The 10,261-nt window shown below is 35.4% G+C and overlaps 1 pseudogene; it reads right to left on the minus strand.

The window, feature by feature from the left end:
• Positions 1-5,675: 5,675 nt before the first annotated feature.
• Positions 5,676-6,023, minus strand: LOC109266209 (60S ribosomal protein L34-like; annotated as a pseudogene).
• Positions 6,024-10,261: the final 4,238 nt, after the last annotated feature.

Here is a 10,261-nt window from a genome sequence, read left to right on the forward strand (position 1 = left end):
TCTTTATATCATCTTCACCAAGGATAGATTCTCAAGAAACCATTTTCTTTGCTCATCCATAAAAAGCAATCTCTCATCTGTTAAATTTCTAGCATTAGATTGCAGCAATTCAGCCACATCTTTAAAATCTAATTCTAGCTCTCTTGGCTATTTCCTCCATATCTGCAGTCAGAACACACATTTGTTAAGTTTGCTGTCTTATATGGGTACTATTTGTGGTACCCCCCCCCCAAATAACTGCAATAATAATATCAAAGATCACTGACAACAGATCACCATAAAAATGCAATGAAAAATTGAAATATTGTGATAATTACCAAAATGTGACAGAGACACAGTGAGCAAATGTTAGAAAAGTGGTGCTGATAGACTGGCTTGTCAAATGGTTGCCACAGTCTTCAACATGAAAAAAAAAAAACCACCATGTATGTGAAGCAAAACGAAGTGTAGTAAAACAAGGTATAACTATACATACAAATATAAGCTTATAAATATACATATGTGCATATATATTCACATATATATACATATATATTAGATTATGAATCCCCCAGCTATACATCGTTCATGTAGTATCTAGCTATTTATCATTCATTTATCTTACATACCTCTATCAATTTACACTTTGCAAATGGAAACTGGGAGAGAATAAAAAAGATATCACATGAGATTAAAATAGTTGGTTATTTCAGAAAATAAGGACTATTCGATGGGAAGGAGAACTAAGAAGTTTAAACAATGTTTGGTGTAGACATGTCTTTAAGGTCTAAACTGAGCAGAGTAGACATAAAAGAATGCGCCACATGATATGTTTTAAAGCCCATTAGGATGCAGGGTCAAAAAGAATAGTAATGAAGAAATTTGCCTATACCATATATTCTGGCTGTACAAGAGATGAAATTTTTATAGTGATACTTACATGTGCACAATACTGCAATAACAGAATTACTTTACATTTTGGATACAATCATTACAAGAGTAGACCAACTACAAGAGTATCAACTTTAAAAAAAAATGAAGACATAACTTAATTCTGAATAGGGAAAATATTTATTTGAGATCTTTGTCTTCAAAATGAAATTGAATTGGAGATAGGAATTTAAAATGGAAATAAATGAACTTTTATTTTAGGTTAACAAGTGCAGGTTATAATTTCAATGATACACTGATTTTATATGCTATTTTGAAAATATTAAATTTTAAAAACCTATTTATAACCTTATTTAATAAAGTTAAAGTCAATATTGTATTATAATATGTGCACCTCAGAAGTGAATTGTACCTCTTGTTTTACTCTGTTCTATTTTCCAAATTTTCTTGGCAAATATTTGGGAGCACTAGAAGCCATTCTTCACTTCATATTTGATTTTTGTAGCATGATCATGGAACAGATTATTTTTGCTATAGGCATACTATGACATTATGTATGCATATAATGTCAATTTCCTAATTCCATCCTCCCAAACATCTGCCTTGAACACAGATGTCTCTGTGCTGAGGGACAGAGAATCTTCCTCTTCCCACTGGATATCAGATCCAGTGAGGATAGAATACTTGTTTTGTTCCAGTTTTACTCTCAGAAACTTGAATATCTGGGAAGTACTGGAAACTGGGTTAGTATTTTTTAACTAAACCAATTAGTTAATCAACAGATAATTAGCTAATGAATTCTACATGCCTGTTTATTTTTGTACAAACTGATCTCTTTGACAGATTCCCATTTACAAAGGACTTTGCAGATGTTCTCAAACTGGTCACTGCTTAGCATTTTCATGAAATTTCAAATATTTGCAGTCTCATTTTGAAATTGTTTCTATTATATTACATGAACAAATTCAAAACAAAGGAAGCGTTTAAGAGCTAGATGGAAAACCAACCTATTGTCATGATGGAGATTGTGGGGATGTAAAGTTAAGTGACAGAAATGTGCCATTGTGTAAAATTGTGATGCATGTTTGAGAGAGGACTGTTGAGTGGCTGTTTCTTTGGTGAATGTGTTGTGTGCTGTGAGAACTTTTACTTCCATATACAGACACATACTTAGATATTTTGATTCACAAATTCTCTGCTAATGTACAGTCTGGTTTTTCTTGTGGCCCATGATTTATATATGTACTATATACAGTAAAACCTTGGTTTGAGAGCATAATTCATTCCACAAATATGCTTGTAATCCAAAGCACTTGCATATCAAAGAAAATTTCCCCATAAGAAATAATGGAAATTCAGATGATTGATTCCACAACCCAAAAATATTCATATAAAAATGATTACAGGACTGTAATATAATACAAAATAAAAAAGAAAATGCAAAATATAAGGAAAAACAAATGAACGTGCACTTACTTTGAAAACCTTTGTGGTGGGGCGCCTGGGTGGCTCAGTCGGTTAAGCGTCCAACTTCAGCTCAGGTCAGGATCAATCGGTCGGTGAGTTCGAGCCCCGCCTCGGGCTCTGGGCTGATGGCTCAGAGCCTGGAGCCTGCTTCCGATTCTGTGTCTCCCTCTCTCTCTGCCCCTCCCCTGTTCATGCTCTGTCTCTGTCTCAAAAATAAATAAACGTTAAAAAAAATTTTTTTTAAGTTTAAAAAAAAAAAACGAAAACCTTTGTGGCAGGTGTGAGGGAGACGAGAGAGGAGGGTTATTGTGTTGGATGACTTTCACTATCACTAACAGAATCACTGATATCTATTGGTTCAATAGAATCTTTTTCTTTTCCTGAAATTTTAATAAGGAACCTATCCAATGACACTTGCTTCTGCCTTTGAGGATTTCATGGAAATGGGGCAATGTCTTTAAACAGATTCACCACTCACACTGCTAAAGCCTTATTTGGGTGGTACTTTTTTACAAAATGTTGCACTATTTCCCACATTTTACACATCTCCCTATATCATTTGAAGTGCAGGATTCCTCCGCCTTTTTCAACTCCTCCTCTGTAGGCTTCTTATAAAATCTTGCAATTTTGGCTACTCGCATACCTCAATTGTACTTCTCCACGATTTCCATCTTAACTTCTACTATAGTCATCACCTTCCTCTTACAGCCTTTCTTTTCAACCTTTTTCTGTGTGGTATCCATTGTGTAACATGGATGTTGACTACAGTACAGTATTAATAAACTCTTGTATTTAATGTAACTGGGTCTCTATCTCCAGGCAGCCTGAAATAGAAGGAAGCAAGGCATTCCTAAGCTTACTCTTGTATGGGAAAGCAAAGGACTGTACATAAGTGCTTTGAAGTGACAAAAAACACTAATGCCAGTTATGGGCACCTTCCAACATTCTGAAAAATCACTGATTTCTGCCAAACACCATGACCTGAGACTGAGCATCCAAGCATAGGCGACAATTACCCACAATCTCACAGAGAGAGCGAGGAGTGAGGAGAGAGAGAGAGAGACAGAGAGAGAGAGAAGAACCATCGTGACATGTAACCATGTGACATTCGGTGTCACAGTACTACTTTCATTGCAAGACATTGCTTGTTTGTCAAGTTAAAATTCATCAGAAATGTTTGCTCATCTTGTGGAACACTCACAGAACAAGTTACTTGCAATCCAAGGTTTTATGGTATATGTGATATTCACATATATAGTTACACACACATATTGTATGTCTAATATCTCTGTGTACAATAAATGTGTGTATGTACATGTATATATCTACATAATATACCACTTTGTTTCACAAAGAATTTGCCTCTATCCAATGTAGCCAGACGTATATCTTCTAAAACACAAAATATTAGAGTTCTGTTGGCCACATGTGTAATTGGATCATTGCACCAATTCAGCATTCCTTACAATGGGCCCAGAGCTACACAGTGGGAGGATTAAACACATAAGATCAGTGCTATTCTACCTAGTATTTGGAATTTAATGGAAGTATCATGGGAGCACTGAGTGATTTTTTGATTTTGTGTACTTATTTAATTTTAAAGAATACATTTTTGAAAACAGACTACTTACCACAAAATTGAGATGTTTTTTACAAATGTTTGATTATTTTGTTTTTTTTCTTTTCAAGATTCTCCAATGGTAGCATTTCTTTTTAAATGATTACTACAATTTTAGGTATGTAGCACACATCTATGTGTGTGTGTATATATATATATTTTTTAAATTTTTTTAAGTTTATTTGTTTTGAGAGAGAGACACAGAGAGAGAGCATGAACAGGGGAGAAGCAGAGAGAGGGAGGAAGAGAGAGAGTCCCAAGCAGGCTCCACACTGTCAGCACAGAGCCTGATGCAGGGCTTGAATTCAGGAACCACAAGATCATGACCTGGGCCAAAACCAAGAGTCGGATGCTTAGCCAATGAAGCCACCCAGGTGCTCCAGTAGTCAGCATATTTTTAACACTGTCACCAACCATAATTCTGCTGAGCACCTTTCCTTGAGATGCTAACATCTTTAGTCACTCAAATATTGCACAACTCCATTTAAGAAAAAGTATCTCCATAGGGTAGCATTCCCTTGGCATTTGATCTCTAAACAAGTGCCTTCCAATAGATTTTCTATAATGGAGGGATGTTCCATAATCTGAGCACCCAGTGTGGTAGTTACTAGCCACATGTGGCTTTTGTACACTTAAATTTTGGCTAGTGAGGCTAAAAAAACTAATGTTTTAAATTTCATTTCATTTTAATTAGTATAAATTTAAATATATGTAGCAACATGTAGGTACCATATTGGATAGCACAGTCTGTTCCAAATCTTAAATTATTATTATTTTGGGGGCGGGGGGGGGGGGGACAAGACAGGTAACAGAAAGTATGGGTTGATTTAAATCAGGATTTGTTCATTCAATCTATCATTTAACATCAGTATTTATTGTGTGCTCACTATTTTCCAATTGGACTAATTTTCTAATTGGACTAATTACTAATTAGAAGGTTCATGATTGAATAATCATGAAAACATGTCTTATAAGAGAAAGGGTCTAGGGTAGGGAATACTGTTCATTTCCAAACATACCCTCAGCATAAATAAAAATACTCATAGGAGAAAAGCAAACAACAAAACTTAGGGCTGTGTGTGTATGTGTGTAAGAAGTGGGTATATCTGTATACATGCGCATGTTTGTATGTTTTCAAGTCATTGATTCAACTTCCTGGAACAGAGACTCTAAGAAGGAGGTATGTATGTAAGAAACTTATCAGGGAATGTCTTGAAATTGGAGAGAGAGAAAAAACTAATTTGAATTGAAATGCAGTTGTGAAATATACCCCAGCTAACCGTCCAGAAACCTCTGGAGCCCAGTTATTATTAGACCTTGGCTGGGATGGGGCAGCATCCACCATTGGATTGGAGCAGTTCCCTAAAGGGGATTCATCAGACAAGCCTCTTGCCAACAGCTGGGAAAAGGAGTATGTAGGCCTTTGGAACATGGAAAAAGGCAGAGGGAGGGGGAGGAGAGGAAGGAGGGGAAGGGATTGGTAGAACAGCAGTGGGAGAAAGAGTCGCAAACTGAGTTTTATTTTGCTTTTTTTTGTTTCCAACACCGTTTTACTACCTTAACCTTGGGTTACGAAAGAATTTGAGGTAGAAGATAATCATTTCATATTATTTAGTTTTATGGCATTGTAAGTTCTTTAGTTGAATGATCACTTTAATTGTTTTGAGGATCATAGTCCTTTATTTATTTGTTTATTTTCTCAAAAAGCTTCATTTTTTTTTTCTTTAGCTTTCTGACTCTGTGCCTTCAACACTTTTACAGTGATTTTCTCCTCAATAAGGCAAGCAAGCTTGATCCCATCAGTTCACTTAGCATACTACAGGCCCTACTGATGGGTTTTTTTTGTTTGTTTGTTTTAGACAAAACGAAAAAACCTAAGAACTTTAGATCCCACAGCATGAACTCCTCAAAGTCGGTCTGGGCACACACTGCACATGCGTTTTGGCGCTTTCCCAACCTTCTTAGTATAAAGGTAAATGACTCTATTAACCAGGGGTTGGGCCAGCCTAATTTTGTTAGAGGCTGTATTATAGGACAGGCTACGAGTGTATGTCAAATGCTGGAACATTCTGAAGGCCTATGGACACTGTGCCTGGAAGAGAAAAAAAGGCTTATAGTATTCTTTTAATGCACATTATCTTTTTCACAGAAAATTAATACTTATAAATGCTCCATAATTTTAAAAGACCCATGAAAACCATGAAGTCCACATCATCTGATATGGTGGCTTATTTCAGGCGTGGCCAATTTTCAGGCTTAACTCGCTGGAGCAGGAATCTGGTTTGCTTCTAAATTCTCAGTAGATCTAAAAAGATAGGTTCTAAACAAAAATAATCAAGTGAATCAATTAGTATACAAACCTCTTATATGTGCCTATGCAGAAATTGTCACATATCTATATATCTATATCTATCTATCTATCTATCTATATATATATATATATATATATATAAGAAGTAGATTTCTTTTTCTTTCTTTATATCCCAGTTTCTGCCCCTCTGTCCGCCCTTGGTAAAGAACAAAACTAATCATGCCACTCCCTCTAAGGGCCTCACTCACTGTGGAGACAAAGTTAATGCCCCTTTGCAATTTGTTAAATCCTTCTTAACCTTCCTGAGGATTTTCCAACATTAGTTACTACGGTTGCTCTTTTCCTTGCTCCTGACATGAAGCTTACCCTCCAAAGACACTAAACTAACTATATGTTATCTTGCTTTATTATACCTCTGTAGATCTGAACATTCATCCTCTTCTGCTTGTAGCGATCTTTCCAAATGCCTCACCTGGTAAATTCTTACCCCTTAAGAAAAAGCACAAATTAATCCCACTGTTAGTTGTTTTTCTACACTCATACAGTTAAGAAGTAATCACTTCTTTTATTATTATTTCCTCATGTTTTTCTACTTTTCATTGACTACTGGTCTCTTCTGTGCTCTGCTGGTAAATACATTTGCCAGACTCTCTTGTCACCAAGTTTCTGGATGTGCTTCAGTTCATTCCAGTGAGATGCACTCAGAAGAGCCTTGGGAAATGGAAGAGAGGCAGAAGCTTTCTTCTTCTTGAAGCTGGGGTGGCTCCTGTGTAACATTGAGCTGATCTGAGTTTGCAGTCTCCAGATTATATCTTCCACCCTTTGGTTGCTTTGAGGCTCTGGGATACCTAGAGGTCAGCAGTAGGACCTAGACATTTAACCTCTGAGGGACAAGTGCAGTGGCTTGGCTTCAAAATCTATAAACCATTCCCTGGGTTCCACCTTCTCAGCCCTTCTAACAACACCATAATCAACTTGTTCCTGTATTAGGCTCTTTTCTGCTTGAAATAACTACAGTGGGTCTGTTCTTTCAACTCTATCCTGAATAGGGATCAAGAATTTATAGACATCCTTATTGGAAGGATGAATATTGTATATATTTAAATATATCATTATGTATTTTATATCTAATAATATTATAATTATATGTAAATTTATAAGAATAAATAAAAATGTGAATATATACATTGAGAGAAACATATGAAAGTATTCACCCTTAGTGTCATTCTAAATTGTCACCCTAAAATGCTATTATACATTAATTCTTACCTTAGAAAAGATACAGATGTATTTTGATAAGGATTAAAAAAAGTATATAAACCTTTTACGTATAAAAATTATTTACATATAAGCATTTTATATGTAAAAACGATATAGATAAACCTTGATTTTTTTGTGTGTTTTGAATATGGCAAAACTTAGAATTTACTAAATGGAAGGAATAGGTAAACTGTTGAATGATTGTAAAATTAGACTACAATAGTACATATAATAAAACATTAGTAGTTAATTGCTTGACTATTTTGATGGAAGTTGTGTGTGAAAAAAGATAGTTTTATAATACCCTTATATATAACTAGAATGTATAATATTGCATCAAGCAGTGTTTATTTTCATTAAAAAACGAAATTTATTTTGACAATCATAGCGGTCAGGGTTTATGTTCTATATTTTGCTGGTATATTTAAAATAAAACTTGACTGACCGAAATAAAATTTTCACACAAGTCCTGGAACACAGCTAAAAGGTAGGATAAGTGGTGCTGGAAATGTTCTCATCCTAAAAATAAACAAGTAAGATATGATTAATAGTGGTAACAAAATACCATTGGTAACAACCAGGTGTGAGAATTTTGTGCCCTACACCTCATCTTTTCATTTTTTAAAAAGCAGCGTTTCTATCGGTTGTTTGATAAATGCATATGAAACCTCAGGTACCCTACAGTTTACTTCAATGAGACTTTTACCAAGATATCAGTAATCATTATAAGATTTGTGCATCTATTCAACCTACCATACCGTAGACTGAGTGATTCAGAAACAAACAGCAAGTCATTTCTCTTTGCCTAAATAGAGTATTTCTCATTTTTCAGAATCATTTTCCAGCACACGGTAATGCAGTCATCATGCTGAGACTGTCAGTAATAACCCTCACTACTCAAGTGGCTTCTCTGAACAGCTGCTCTGACACAATTTAAAATCCCATATTCCTCTGAAGGATAACAAATAATGACTATAGCTATAGAAACATTTGAAATCTTAATGAGATACTGCATGAAGACATTGACATAGTATCAGCAGTGTGTCAACATAGAGCCCATTTCCTTCCATTAGGTCTTTATTGTCTTTGAACCTTTTAGGAAAAAGGACATCGTGTGTTCTCTACATGCAACATTCAAAAACATCTGAAACTTGAGCATGTAGATCTAGAAGTATCCAGCACATTTTCCTATTCAATATATCAATTCAATTCTTCATGCTTCAATGTTTGTTTTCTTTTTCTTTTTTTAAATTTTATTTTAGAGTGGGAGTAGGGGAGAAAGACAGAGGTTGGTGGCGGGGGTGGGGGGGGGAGAAGGAGAGAGAGAGAGAGAGAGAGAGAGAGAGAGAGAGAATCTTAAGTAGGCTCCATGTTAAGTGTGCCTCAATCTTACCACGGTGAGATCACAACCTGAGCCAAAATCAAGAGTCAGACCCTCAACCAATTGAACCACCCAGGCGCCCCATGCCTCAGTATTTTTGATATAAAACATTGTTATAAAATGATGCAAATCATGAAAATCTGAATTTCATGAAATTTCATGAAAATCTGAATTTCAAAATTTCATGAAAATCTGAATCATGAAAAAGAATTAGGAAATTCTTTTGTAACTAGGTACTATTTCATATGATTATTCAAGTCCCAAACTGTTAGAACTTTTGCAAAAAAAAAAAAAAACAAAAAAAACAAACAAAAACAAACAAAAAAAAACAACAATATATAACTCATAGATTGAATAGCCTGATCAAAACAAACAAAAACAACAAAAAAAAGTTAAAATGACAAAGAATATGAATTGATGTACAGGAATCTGTAGTAGAAGATAAATATGATAGAAAACTCTGTTTTCAGCACTCAATTTAAATCAGTTCTCTGTATTGGTTTGATTTAATCTGACCATGTCATACTTTTACGAAATAATTATAAATCACAAACACACACAATTGAGGAGGAGAGAATTGTTTCAGTGTTAACCAAAGAACCTGGCATCCTCTTCTAACTTAATGTATTGTTGGCAAGATTCATTTTCCGTCAGCTAGATAAAGTTTGCCTCAGGAAAGAGAGTCTCTGGCTTCCGTCTCTTACCTCTAAAGCCTTCTTTTAGATGCTCATCTGATTTGATCAGGCTCAGACAAGGTAGACTTCCTTGGTTAACCTCGAGTCAACTGATTATAGAGCTTAATTTCATCTGCAAGGTTCCTTCACTTTTGCCATGTAACTGAATAGGAGCCCGAGTAATATTCCTAAAATGTGCCATATTTTACTGAGTAGAAGCAAGTTTCAGGTTTGTCTACACTCAAGGGGGAGAGTATTAAACATGGGTTTAGAGCATGGGGGGTTTATTGGTATTCTGCCTATCTTAACACCTAACAGTATTTATTTGATACCACTGCACATGTCTTTGTAGTCATTTCACTCTTTATTGTTTATCTTTCTTTTTAAGTTTATTTTTATTTATTTTGAGAGAGAGACAGAGAGTGAGTGGGGGAGGAGGCAGAGAGAGAGAGAGAGAGAGAGACAGAATCCCAAGCAGAATTCACCCTGTCCGGGCAGAGCCTGATGCAGGGCTTAAAGTCATGAACTGTAAGTTCATGACCTGAGCTGAAATCAACAGTTGGATGCTTAACAGACTGAGCCACCCAGGTGCACCTGTAGTTCATCTTTTAATATTTCTTCAAGGATCATGTGAAAGGCTAATGAATTCTTGGCAATATTTATTCGTTTCTTTAGTATTC

The sequence above is a fragment of the Panthera pardus genome, unplaced genomic scaffold (assembly GCF_024362965.1).
Source record: "Panthera pardus isolate Hobbes unplaced genomic scaffold, ASM2436296v1 HiC_scaffold_16, whole genome shotgun sequence".
Classification (NCBI taxonomy): Eukaryota; Metazoa; Chordata; class Mammalia; order Carnivora; family Felidae; genus Panthera; species Panthera pardus.